Here is a 14,678-nt window from a genome sequence, read left to right as displayed (position 1 = left end):
AGTCAGACACTTAACCGACTGAGCCAACCAAGCACCCTTATCATAACTCTTTCTCACTGACCACAGAAGGAAAAATCTCTTCACATTTAAGGGCTCATGTGATTAGGTTGAGCCCACCTGGATGATTCTGGAGACCCTCCTCATCTCAAAGTCCTTAACTTTTTTTTTTTTTTTAAGATTTTATTTATTTATTTGACAGACAGAGATCACAGGTAGGCAGAGAGTCAGGCAGAGAGAGAGGAGGAAGCAGTGTCCCCACTGAGCAGAGAGTCTGATGCGGGGCTCGATCCCAGGACCCCGGGATCATGACCTGAGCCGAAGGCAGAGGCTTTAACCCACTGAGCCACCCAGGTACCCCTCAAAGTCCTTAACTTTAATCATATCCACAAAGTCTTTTGTTATGGGTTGAATTGTGTCCAAATTCATATCCTGAAACTATAAACCCCAGAATGTGAACTTACTTGGAAATAGGATTATCACAAATGTAATCAGTTCAATTAGATCCTTAGAGTGGGCCTTACATGGGCCAACATGAATGGTGTCTGTATCAAAAGGCGAAATTTGGACACAGACACCCACAGAAGGAGAGAGACAGGGAAGAGACAGTCACCTGGAAGCCAAAGTGAAAGGCCTGGAACAGATCATCTCCCTCATAGCTTTTAGAAAAAACCAACCTGTTGAAACCTTGATTTTACACTTCTAGCTTTCAGAACTATGAAAGAATGAGTTTCTATTCAAGCCAATTCGTGGTATTTTGTTATGGTGATCTTAGCAAACACATATATCTCTTTTTCCATGTAAGGTATCATATTCATTGGTTCTGGGGATTAGGACATGGACATCTTAGGGAAGGCCATTATTCCACTTACCATGGGTTTAAACAGTGGGTCCTAGCCAAATATTTACTTCACTTTGTCTTGGGACCGTGCTTAGTAGTTCCTGTACCATGAATGAAATAATGGATTGGACCATAGGCTTACTGCTTACAAACACCAGATACGCATGAGAGCAGGTTCTAAAACAATAAGTCTTTGCATGGGAACATTGTCCAGCCTCAGGCACACTGGTTTTTGTAGACCACAATGCAAGGTGCTGGTATTTATTGCCATTTTTGAAGGGGAGATATTGTGTTTGCAGAATCCACTGAACTGGACATTGTTAGCTTTTCTCTTAGACCAAATAAAAACATGGGAATGACATCAGCAAAATGGTGGAATTGGAGTTTTCTACTCTATTTTCCCCACAAAACAGTGAGTTTGGCAATCACCCACAGATGAGAATGCATTTATGGCAGTCCAGGAGTCCAACAGAGAAGTTCCAGCAAACCACTGGAGCGAAGAACAATCAGGTTGGACACACTGGAGAGAGGATGAGAGAAATAGTTTCACTTTACCCATGTTACCCCTCCCCCAAGGCATAGCTACAGCTCAGTGCTAAAGGGAGACCTTCTAGTTCTGTGGCTTCATTCACGGGGTGGCAGTCGGGGGCAGGGGGTACTGAGAATGTGTGAAGGAGCACCTGGCTCCCCAGCTGTGTGGAATGCTGCCAAAAGGGCCCACTTCTTTCACCCCATCTAGAATATTGGGGTATGCTACACAACTCAGGAGCAGAGAGGGGCTGGGAGAACAGCAGCCGGGCTCCTAGGAGGCATCAGAAAGACATGGATCTTATTAACCACTTTGTGGAATCGATCAGGAAGCCTGCCCACAAACTGCTGGGGATGTTTCATTTGGGGACCCTCCCAGATGGACCATGGGTACGTGAACACTTCATTTCCCTCACCCACATACACCCCACCCTGTGACTGGCTCTGTGGGTACTCCAAGAGCAGAGAGTATGAGCCTTTTTAGACTGTCAGTGAGCACGGGCAGAAAGCTGGCCCTGATGCTGGAAGATTGGGAGAAAGGCCTCTAACTTGAGCATTTAGCATCACCTTAGGGAAAGCAAAAGAAGCATGTAATCTTAAGAAATCCCCCTAAGACAGAGCAAGAAATGGGGAACATGTGTATCCATAGAAAATGTCTGAGGAAAGCCTCAAACTCCTTTGCAGAAGGTATTTCTTCCCCAAAGCTATTCAATAAGGACTAGACAAAGGTAACTGCTTCCTCATATGTGAAGACAGCAATGCAAGACTTCAAGGGATATGAAAAATCAAGGAATGAAGAAAACAATGTCATTTCAATAATATCAAAACAGTAGACTAGGAATAAGTTTAACCAATGAGGTGAAAGAACTATACACTGAAAACTATGACATTTGATGAAAGAAATAGAGGAAGACACAAGCAAATGGAAAGATATCCAATGCTCATGAATTGGAAGAACTAATATTGTTAAATGTCCATACTCCCCAAAGTGATCTATAGATTCAGTGCAATCTTTATCAAAATTCCATTGGCATTTTTCACAGATAGAGAAAAAATAATGCTAAATTTCATATTCATATCCACAGAAGACCTTGAAGAGCCAAAGCAATCCTGAGAAAGAACAAAGCTGGAGGAATTACAATGTGGAGGTTCCTTGGAAATTACTACATGATCTACTGGATTAGATCATAGTAATTCAATCTGCTATGAACTACTATATGATCCAATAATCTCTCATCTGGGTATATATCTGAGGAAAATGAAATCAAAGAGATATCTGTATTCCCATGTTCACTGCAGCATTATTCACTATAGCCAAGATATGGAAACAACCTAAGTGTCCTTCAACAGATGAGTTAAAAAGAAGATATGGTGTCTACATAGAATGGAATATTATTCACTCATGAGAAAGAAGGAAATCCTGCTATTTGCAACAACATGGATAGAAAGAGAAGACTTTATGCTAAGTGAAATTAGCCAGATAAAAATAGACAAATACAATATGGTCTCACTTACATGTGGAATCTAAAAAAGAAGAAAAAAAAAGTTGAACTCCTACAGAGAATAGATTGATGGTTACCAGGACCTACTGGTGGTTGGAGGAGACATGAAATGCTAGACAAAAGGTAGAAGCCTTCAGTTATAAGATGAACAAGCTCTGGGGCTGTAAGTACAGCATGGTGACTGTAGTTAATAACACTGCACTGTGTACTTGAAAGTTGCTGATAGACCTTAAATGTCACCACACATACAAAAAAGGTAACTATGTAAGAGATAATGTATTAATTAATTGGATTGTGGTAATCATTTCTATGAAGCCCATGTGTGTCAAAGCATTGTTTTGTACACTTTAAATATATATACTTTCATTTGTCAATTATACCTCAATAAAGCTGAAAAAATGTCAAAATCTTAAATTGGAGAATCTCAGTAATTGATTATAGAGGTTCAGTACTGTCTATCCTATTTTGTCTTTATAAAGTAAGGGTTTTTTTTTTTAAGATTTATTTATTCATTTAAGAGAGAGCAAGAGTATGAGTGGAAGGAGGACAGAAGGAGAGAATCTCAAGCAGACTCCCCACCCAATATGGAGCCTGACATAGAGCTTGATTCCATGACCCATGAAATCACAACCTGAGCCAAAATCACAAACTGGGTGCTTAACCAACAGAGCCACAAAGGTGCCCCATAAAATAAGAACTTTTTAAAAGTATGTAAATTATAAGAAACAAAAATCACTTGTACTCTGTCACCCTCCAATATGATTTCACCGTAAGAGAAGTTGCTCCCCTACGCTACGCCTTGAACGTCCCTCACAGCCCTTCATACCCCCTACCTGTGCTGACACATGGACCAGACAGATCTCAGCAAGAACCTGCGCCACTGGGACTACTTGTTGGTTTAGGCCAGATGCCAGAGAGCAGAAAATAAGGTAAAATAATAATCAGCAAGACATGAAAAATGACATAGATTAACCAGAAAAGTAAATCTGTGACTAACAATAAAATAATAGGTTCATGCTCACTGTAGAAAGTGTTTACCTTGCTCCATTTCCCCTGCCAACACCTAAACACATTCTTGTCCTCTTCCATTTGGACCATGCAACACACCTCCTTGGTTACCTGTTTTCAGTCTCTCCCTTCTTGCTTTTCATCCTCTGGCTGCTACATTCGTAATCAGGAAAAAGAAAAGGAAATCAAAGACACATACACACACACAGATCTGATAGTGTCTTTCACCTGCTTAGGCTTGAAGGCATCCAGAATCCCCATTACCCATAAAGTCTGAGTTTCAGACTGTGATATATGAAGCCCACACCAGGTGGGTCCAGTCTGCTTTTCCAACATCATCCCTCACTGCCCTATACATCCAAGAATCGATTCTAGTGTTTCTCAAAGTATGGTCCCTGAGCACCAGAATTAGCATTCTGGGTGCTTGTGAAAGTTCCCAGTCCTACTGACTCAGTCTTTTAACAAGCACTCAGAGCAATCTTCATGCAAACACAGCTGGAGTTGCTAATCTCCAGCCACTGTGCTCCCTCCCTCTGTCTGATGTGCCCTCCTCTTCCTTGTCCATTTCTTCTTTGGGGGCATTGTTCAGGTAGCATCTTCTTTGCCTCATAAGCCAAAGAAATTGCTCCCCTATTTCTAGTCCCTAGCACTTTATGCAGACCTCATAATACACCTTTGTTTTACAGATGTTTGCCATAGTTCTGTCTCTCCTGCTGGATTATAAATTTCTTGACATTAGGAACCACATCTTATTCACCTTTTCCCCCCTGAGTGACTGTGCAATTTCTTTGTTTCTACAGTGGGAAGTGTGTAACTGACCATGTTTCCCTTTCCTTTGGCCACCTCATGTGCTTAGAGTCAATTCACAGCTCAAATGTAACCATTATGAAGGCTGCCATTGGCTGTGTTTCTGTGTCCTCTCTTCACCCTGGACTTGACCTATTTTAATTTATATTTCCCTTGTCCTGAGTTATAAAACCTGTATTTGGCCATTTTAGTTTTTATGTTTCTGCTACAAGCCACCTCACATCCTTTCTGGAACAAGGTGAGAGAGAGATAAATTATTCATCTCACTATTCCTACCACCCAGGACAGCATCTGACGGATAGAAAATACTCAATAACGATTTGTTAAATTTAATCAAAGGAATAAAGTTATGTGGATTCTGTGACAGCTATTTTACTTGTCACTCAGAACACTTTCTGCTTACTTCTGATTTTGATCACAGTGTTCAAGAGCTAAAGCAGCTAGAAGAATGCCTGATGGACAAGAACCTGTAACTGGACAAAATTCACTTGACAACAGCAGTCCAGTTATCTCAATTTTCCACCTTGACCCATAAGCAACCGATTTTAGGAGTTCAGGCTACTCATTAACTCTGTAATCTGTGATTAATGTTAAAATATAGTGAGCAGGTAGAAATCCACTGGGAAATTGAAAAGGGAACAAAGGACAGTGAGCAGGAAGAATTGGTCATATAAGATGGCACAGGGATGGAGCCAAGAGAAGAATACAGGACACTGAGGAGCAGTCTCAGAGACAAGGGGGCATATAGGGAAATGGCAGTGGACCACATTTGTAAAGCCCATGGGGAGATACAAGACTTCTGTTTCCTGAAGTCACACCATGGTAATGCCCCCATGCACTGCCAGAAAGATGAGTGTGTTCAAGCACATAGTTAAAGATGTCGACATTGAGGGGCACCTGGGGGGCTCCACTGTTTAAAGTTGGACACTTGATTTCAGCTCAGGTCATGATTTCAGGGCTGTGGAATTGAGTCCTTCATCAGGCTTGATCCCACAACCCCTAGCACCCCTTCTTGCGCTCACATGTGCTCTCTCTCTCTAAAAAAAAAAATAAAATAAGTCAACATCAAATCACTGCATAATAAAATTATGAAGAAATAAGATAAATTTTGAGAAAAAAAGTAACTTTTTCTATTTATTTTTCTTCAACTTATGTCTAATGTCTCCCTAAGAAAAGCCATCTTTCTGTCATTATGTATCTTATCTGAAGAAATAATAGCAGCACCCAAGTCTCTTTAAATTGGAGATTTTATTTTCCCTGGGAAACACATGAACATGTGTAGTCTTGACTTTCAGTTGTCACCTCAACTTTCTACACGAGTCCTTCACATTGCCAGTTAACTATTTTCAAAACATCATTCTATTGAATTTTTTTTTCTTTCAAGGAAAAATAAAGGGATGCTAACCTATCAGTTGTTACACATAACCAACTACATGTAAAACCACGTCTAATTTAAATTTGCTTCTGACATCTTCATTTCGATCAGAAACATCAATTCAGTGTGTTTTCTCTATGAAAACTGGAGAAATTGAGATAATTCTTTAAACAACATAAAGAAAGGTGTTATTATTAAATAGATTAAAATGGAAAGTTTGTAGGAATGGATTTAGTGACATTGTAACCATGTGACATGGGATTTGACAAAAATCCTGGTCCATTATAATAAGATATGGTTCTTTCCTCAAAAGTAAACTTAACAGAGAAACTGGGAGTTAAAGTTTAAGATACCTGGTTTGTTTATGTCCTCCAGGATCACAGAGCCACTAGATCTGGCTGAGAGAAGGGTCTGAGCCTTGAAGGATCCAGTGTTAGTGACAGGATAATCAGCTAGTCAGCTGAAGCAGGGAGGCCTCCTTAACCTTGGGTCTAAGGATCAATTGGCTGGCAATGGCAGATGGAGGCCAGGGTCAGAGGTTATGTGTCAGCCCCTCTATGGCAGAGGCTTCCCACTCAATGACAGCTGAACTGAGAGTAACCCTCATGCCCAGCTGATGGCAATAATAACCTCAACTTGTAGGCCTAGCCTTCCCACATTCTGAACCCATGAGCCCTATCAAATATAAAGGCAAACAGTAAACTCAGAAGGCTCCAGGGCTTGACATGAGGTTAGTCTGGTTGTTATAAGCCTGAGGAATGGGGACAGTCTGGAAGCCTCTCTGTATGACCTAGACCATCTAACCTTTCTTTGAAACTTTCTGCAATCCCCCGATTCCTGAAATCATGTAACTCCTTTTCTTCTCTCTATAACACTCTAGTTTCCCTCTGGGACCTCAGCTCTTTTAATGGAAGTCCTTTAATGTCAGACTTTAGTTCATCTCCATCCCAGGGCCTGCACCCTGACTTGTTGAAAAACAAATGTACCATCCCCCAGCCCACATTCCTGCTGGGTGTGTATCTGGTTCACCCTGTCTCCAGTCCTAGCCCCTAATAACTCTTTCTGTGTTGCCTTATGTCTCACAACTACTCCTATTGTGATGTCAGAATCATAATCAATCAGAATCATAATCATACCATTTCTGGAGCTCTTGCCATAGGCCAGGTCATGTCCTAAGTACACACACTATCTCAGCACATTCTTGCAACAATAGGATGAGGTGGATATACTGTCTTGATTTTATAGCTCAATAAACTAGGCTCAAAAAAGATGAGTAGTTTGCTCAAGAGAACAAAAATCACGAGTGATAGAGCTAGGACTCAAATTCAGGACTAAAGGAGGTAAAAATCAAAGTTCCTGACAATTTGTCTCTTATGAATTAGAAACAAAGATACTGTAGAAGTCATCTAGAATCTTCAAGCCAGATCACTGAGGTTGGTTGAAGTGTTGGACGTATCTGGAGTACCACTCCAAGTCCCTGCAGCCCGACCTCTTTCTCCACTAAAGAAGCAGCTAGGTCTCTGTGGGCTTTGATCAGCTTTGTACATAAGCAGCCCAGCAGTGTCTTGCTTCAGTCTGAGTCTCATCCTCTCACTTCCTGTCCTGTGGCTTTTCTGATGTCCCACAAGACACAGAATCTCATGTGTAGGTCTCAAATGCAGGAGAATTCACACCCTGGGGCCATTCTTGACCAGAGGCAGATGAGAGCTGACAGATGTTTCCTTCCTTTATCATCCGTGGACATTCTGAGACACATTTCATATGGATCCTTACAAAGTTCTGCAGGGTCAAGCCCTATTGCCCAGGTCATGGCCAACTCAATCACGCATCCTTAATTTGGCTTTCCTTCCTTCTCTGTTGCTCTGTTCCTGTCCCCTGAGACCACATCTCCTAGTAAACTACCTGCATGGAAGCCTTTGGCTCAGGCTCTGCTTTTAGGGGAACCCAGGCAAGGGGACACAGAAGAACTACCTATTTTTCAAGAAAACCAGGCCATTTATTTACATATCGTTCTCTGAGGTGACCACAGTGCTATCTGTCTCAATTTCTGTCCAATTTTTTCATCCTGGGGACAAGATGGGATCCTGCACTTCCCCCTGTTTTCATAGTTACTAGTGATTAAAATGTCCTGGAAAGAGTAGGAAGAAGACCTAACAGAGGGGCAGACAAGGCAGCCAACACCTCTGAGCCAAAAGCCTAGGGAGGGTGGGCCTTCCGTAAGGCAGGTAAAAAGACGTGAATTTAGACAAAAGATAAAAGCTTTTCCTGCTACAAAGATAGAATAATTAATTTAGGAAGAATACTCTCCAGACTGACAAGGCACACAAAGACCAGCGCCTGCCATGTAAATGCAGGCGTCTGGGCTGGGACTGCAAGTCTGTCTCTAACCTGCTCCCACCAGGCTTCTCCATATCAGTTTCCCTATAGCAAAGTCCTGGACTCCTTGTTTCCTTAAACCATTGTGACTTTTAATCAACAATGTTCTCATCTCTCCACATATACTCACTCTCAACAGGGAGGCCAGCATCATCACTGTTAGCCTGAAGATGGGCCAAGAGAAACAAATCAAGAGAACCCCCACCGAGGCCACACTCTGCATCTCATCTCAGCAGCAGAGGTTACAGTGAACATCCCTCAGTGCCCTACTTGAATTCTTTCCATCTCCCTGAGCATAGGCAAAACTGATGCATGTGCCAGCCTCGTTCCCAGCTCTGAAATGAGATTTATCCATTTTCCTAGATATTTATCTAGAGCTAATTTGATATGGAGACTTTCTGCTAAAATAAGCTTTATCCTTTCAATTATTTTCATTCTGGTATCCCTTATTTCCTTCTGGATGCAATTGTTCTCTAATTCTTAGGATCCTAGATGTTTAAAAAATTGTGATATTATATACAACTGATGAATCACTGAACTCTACCTCTGAAGCTAATAATATAAAATATACTACTGTATGTTAATTAATTGAATTTAAATGAAATAAAATAAAATATTTAAGGCGCACCTGGATGGCTCAGTGGGTTAAGCTTCTGCCTTTAGGCTCAGGTCATGATCTTAAGGTCCTGGGATTGAGCCCCACATTGGACTCTCTGCTCACTGGGAAGCCTGCTTTCCCCCCACCCCCGCCTGCCTCATACCAGTTCATACAAACTAATAGCTCAATATTTAGAACATTTGCAAACTGATTATTAAAATGTTGGCAGCTGATAATGATGGGAGAATTTATATCATGGAAATTAGCAAACACTACAAATCAGGACTTTTTTATTTTATAGGGAGCAACTTTATCAGCACTATTGAAGATAAGAATATTAAAACTAGTACTTCAGGCAAAACAAAAATGATACCAGATAGAAATTTGGATCTGTACAAAGGAATTAAGGATGACAGATATGTGATAAACATAAAACATTTTTTTTAAATTTTAAAATCTCTTTAAAAGACAACCACCTATTTAAAGTAATATAAATGACTAATATTTGTAGAAGTTATATATATGACAGAAGTAGTGTAAAGGATGGCAAGAAGAAAAGAGAAATATACTTCTGTAAGAATCTCACACCATATGTAAAGTAGTATGTTAGGCGAAGATAGACTATAATTAGTTGAAAATGAATATTATAAACTGTACATAATTGAAAGTGTGATATTGTGTAAGTTGAACATGGACTTTGTAAATTGTATAGTAATCACACATTTACACACACAAACCCAAAAAGGTATGGCTAAATATATCAACAGTGGAGGTAAAATAAAATTATTAAAAATGTTTGATTAATTCAAAGGAAGACAAAAAAGAAAAAAAGGAGAAGATAGAAAGGATGGGGTGATGAAATTTTTTAAATAAATGATTAGAGTCATTTCAGAACTATATTTGTGGGAAGTTACCAAATCACACAACTTGGTGAGTTTTATTGTATGTAAATTATACATCAACAAATCTGATAGAAGGATGAGGAAGAGCACAGGACAGGAGAAGGAGAAGGAGGGGGAGGAGTAAGACTACCACCACGGAGTAGGAGAGTTATACTACCTGAGTGTAAGACATGCTATGAAGTTATGGTAATCAAGATGTTGTGGTATTGATGAAAAGATAGACCTAGAGATCAATGGAACAGATTGTCTGGCTACAAGGAACTCATTTCACCACACCTGCAGAGAGTGATGCTATGGACCACTGTTACTATGTGTTCATTTCTCTTCTGTTTTTCAAATCAGGAATGGGAGATGTAACTATCGTACCATTCTTGGACCAATAGAAATAAAGGTCAATAAAGTTTTGATTAGAAAGATGCACAGATGATGGTGATTATCTGGTTTACCATGCAGGGGTCCTGCACATCTAGAGCTGTAAGGGTATAGGTATTTGAGGTAGAGAGCCTTCTTCAGAATGAAGTCAATTGACAGGGATGCAGAGTTAGAAATGGAGGAATAGACAGAGCCTCTTGTGTCATATTGGACTTCTTGATCTAACCGCACCTGAAGCTAGAATCTCCTTGGACTGCCTGATTATTTGATGTAATAAATTCCCTTTTCTGTCTAACCAAATTAGCATTGTAGCAGAAGGAGTATGTATATGTGTACTCTGATAATAGGAGAGAAGCACTGGCTTATGCACATACTAACTGGGTGCTCTCAGGCAGGTCTTTTAAAAGCTTTGGGCTCAGATTTCTCACCTCTTAGTAGAAGTAGTTGGATTAGGGCAATAGTTCCTCAGAAGAGTTGTACAAAGGTGAGGTACTACAGTGAACCTCAATGGGAAATGAGGGAAAGGCACAGAAGGGACGCTAGCCTCTCAACTAAACCAGGAGTAACTCCTCCTCTTAAAAATCTGTTTTAGGGAACCCGGGTGGCTCAGATTGGTTAAGCATCTGCCTTCAGCTCAAATCATGATCTTGAGGTCCTGGGATTGAGCCCAACATCAGGCTTCCTGCTCAGCAGGGAGTCTGCTTCTCCCTCTGCCTCACCCCCCGAACTTGTGCGCGCGCACGCTCTCTCTCTCTCTCTCTCTCTAAATAAATAAATAAATAAATAAATAAATAAATCTTTAAAAAAAGGGGGGGGGCGCCTGGGTGTCTCAGTAGGTTAGGCCTCTGCCTCAGCTCAGGTCATGGTCACAGGGTCCTGGGATCGCACCCCACATTGGTGTCCCTGCTTAGCAGGAAGCCTGCTTCCCCCTCTCTCTGCCTGCATCTCTGCCTACTTATGATCTCTCTCTCTTTCTCAAATACATAAATAAAATCTTTAAAAAAAAAACAAAACAAAAATCCATTTTAGATTTTGGAATTATACATAGAGTTAGATTTGAAAAAAATTTCTTTTCTTTTTTTTTTTTTAAAGCTCTGTGATCTCCTCCAGTTCCCCAAATTCCAATATTCTTTGTTGATTTCTGAGAAGCAGTGCACCCTAAGACTTTGCATTACACCACCTCAGACTGCCTAGAGTCTGAATCCAGCTCCACCCCTACTAATGGTGTGAGATTGAGCAAGTTTCTCTGTTGCTTGGTTGCTTCATCAGTAATATAGGAACAATACTTCAAAGAGTTGTTATGAGACGTAATTGACAATATTGGCTAAACCCTTCCAACAGTGTCTGGTATGTGATGCCTGCTCAATAACTGTTAGTGGTGACAATGATGATGGTGGTGGTGGTGGTGATGGTGGTGATGATGATGATGATGTGAGGATGGTGCTAAGCCTGGAAGATCTCAGTGAATCTGGTTTGCCTTTATTTGTTCCCCTCCAAGGAGCTGAAAAAAGAGTAGAGACCCAAATCAGGTCACCTGCTTTTTCCCTATAATTGTGTCAATAGGGGTACTGAAAGCTTTGGTGTCTATTCTTAGTTTTCTGACTGTAATGGCTCTAGAAATGGCTAGCCCAAATGATAATTTTGTGTGTGTGATTGAAGTAAAACCTTTCCTGATTATATTAATAATGCATGTGCAGTGATGAAAATTTGAAAAATTAATAGAAAAAGAAAATATGAAAGCACTTGTAATTCTACTAACAAAAGATAAATTCTATTAACATTTTGATTATTGCATATTTCAATTTAGAGTATTTTCTTCCAGGTTTTCTTTTAAAGCATTTAGAAATAACATTTAAATACATTAAAAAAAACTTTATATGTGTGTGTATGTGTATAGTTTCTTTTCTCAAGTAAGGCTATGAGTAATTTTCCATGACATTAAATATTCTTTGAAAACCACATGACTTCTTTATTATATGGCTCTACCATAATTTACTTGACAACTTCCTTATAATTGGAACTTTCAGAAGTTTTTAGTTTGGATCTAGTATAAATAATGTTGTGATAAACATCCTTCGATACCCATCTTGAAACAAACCAGATTAGGATGCTATTCCTAGAGGTAGATTTTCCAAGTATGTATTTATAAGGCTCTGATACATATTGTCAAATAGTCTTTCAGAAAGTTTATAACAATTTATTATTATTTTGATTACAACATACTCCTCAACTCTTTCATGCCATACTTCGTGAAGGACCAACGTCCCATCCCTTAAATAGTGTAGTCAGAGGGATTCCTATTATCACACTAATGCTGACTTCACTCTAGTCCTTGAACAATAAATGACCTCTGCTTTAGATCAGTGACCTGTGGTTATTAAACATGAACATCTGAATTTAAGTGTGACAGACAATATGAAAATATTTCTTACACATCTCTCATTCAAGCTGTGGAAATTTTAAGTAGGAGAATGTTCCAAGGGGACAATTCTGTGACTGGAATATTGAGTTGTGAAAAGCAAAATGGCATCATCTAGAATTCAAAATAATCTTTTTAAAGGCCTCAATTTCCCTAGAGCTATGACTGTGTCCTGACTGACATTTTACTTCTCTGTGAAGCCAGAATATGTAGCCAATGTGATGGTTTCTTGGCCTCATTTTTCTCAGTATCTCTTCACCAGTATTAACTGCATTTGTGACCCGAAGGAAAATAACAGAAGTGAATCTGATCATGTCCCCATTCTCCACCCTGCTTAAGGATCTTGTCCAAACCTCAACATGGCAAACAGACTGCTGACAATCTGGACCCAACTATTCTAACCCCAAAGACCGCCATCCTTCCCCATCTTTCTCTCTCATCACATCCATCTTACGACCTTCCACCTTGACCTTCCATGTCTCTAAACCTGGATTGTCTACAACCCCTAGAAAAGTCTCCTCCCCCATGCTGTCTAGTAAATTTCCAGATCCTTCCCCCCCACACATACACAGCTCCAGTTCATAAGTACTACGACCAAGATTCATACTTTGTTTGGTTCTTTTTTTCATAAGGAATAGAAATTTAAGGTACCTCTAGTAATTGGGGGGTTGCTATTCACATGTCTATTACATGGGGGTACTAAGTAAAGAAGATCATGGAAACCAAGGAGCAGCTCCTGCTCAAGATCCAAGACACTCTTTGGATGCAAGTGTTTTTGTCCCTTCAGTTACAAGAGCCAAAGATCTCCATCCTCCTTCTCTGTTGTTAGGGTGACTCCTATCTTACTGGTCCTGTGTATCATTGTGTGTCAGCTCCTTTCTCCATTTTCCTCCCTGGCTCTTGCACCTATTACTGACTCTCTCTGTGCCTTCCCATTCAAACTTACCTGAATTGGTTTCCTGGGCAGAGGTTCTCAGATAAGACCATTTCACAGATGTGTATCCATCCCCTGGATTGACTGCCTTTGGTGGCCACCCCACCTTGGTCCTGTCCAGGCCACACAATGTTTCAATCCCCACCTAAGACCCTAATTCCTGCAGCAGGGGACTGTAGGAGGGCAGTTGCTCTTATAAAAGAAGAGGGGGCAAGATGGGCATGTACCAAGTTGCTAAATTTGGACCTAATAGTATTACTTTTGTGGATAAAAGAAGCAGGACCATAGTTCTCATTTGTTCCATACATTGTAAAGGAGAGGGTTTATAGTCATCCTCCAAGCAACATCAGATCATCCACACAAGATAATGTCCTGGAGTCATATCAGAGAGAGACCTTGGAATTTTGTTTTATCTCTTCCTAGAACAATAAACTGTTGCCCAGTGTCCACTCAATCCCAAGCCTTTAAATGGGGCATATCCATTTATACAGGAAGCACTGTACATGGAAAATCAGCCTTGACCACAGCTCCATTATCAGCTCTCCACCCACACTTACCTCCCATGTGCCTTCTTTAATCCCTTGGCCCTCCCAAGACATCCTTCCCCTTCCCATGACCCACTCTCCTCTGGCTCATCACTTGCTGCTTGGGATAAGAGGTACCTCTCTCCCGGCCATGATTCGCCAGAACCCCACCCCCCACCCCCGGCTACTCCAGGCCTTCCCCTTGAACCTACTCCAGGCCTTCCCCTTGACCCTGAAGGGAGTTTTAAAATTTAGGGCAAAATGGAGCATTGTTTTTAATGAGTTTTGGGTTGGACTATGGCTGAGAGACCAAATGTTCTACTTACCTCAGAGATTTGTTTTGAGGACTCATTGAGATAATCTGTGTAAAATGCTTTGAAAGGTACCTGCCCTTAATTATTATATCTTAGCACTTGGAATCCTCTTGGCAGTCTGCTGAGCTATTCTTCCTTTCAGAATGGGATCTGCCCTGAGGTATAGTCCAATTTATGCAGC

The sequence above is a fragment of the Neovison vison genome, chromosome 2 (assembly GCF_020171115.1).
Source record: "Neovison vison isolate M4711 chromosome 2, ASM_NN_V1, whole genome shotgun sequence".
In the NCBI taxonomy this organism is placed as follows: domain Eukaryota; kingdom Metazoa; phylum Chordata; class Mammalia; order Carnivora; family Mustelidae; genus Neogale; species Neogale vison.
The sequence above is the reverse complement of the archived record's forward strand: the minus strand, read 5'-3'. Positions refer to the sequence as shown.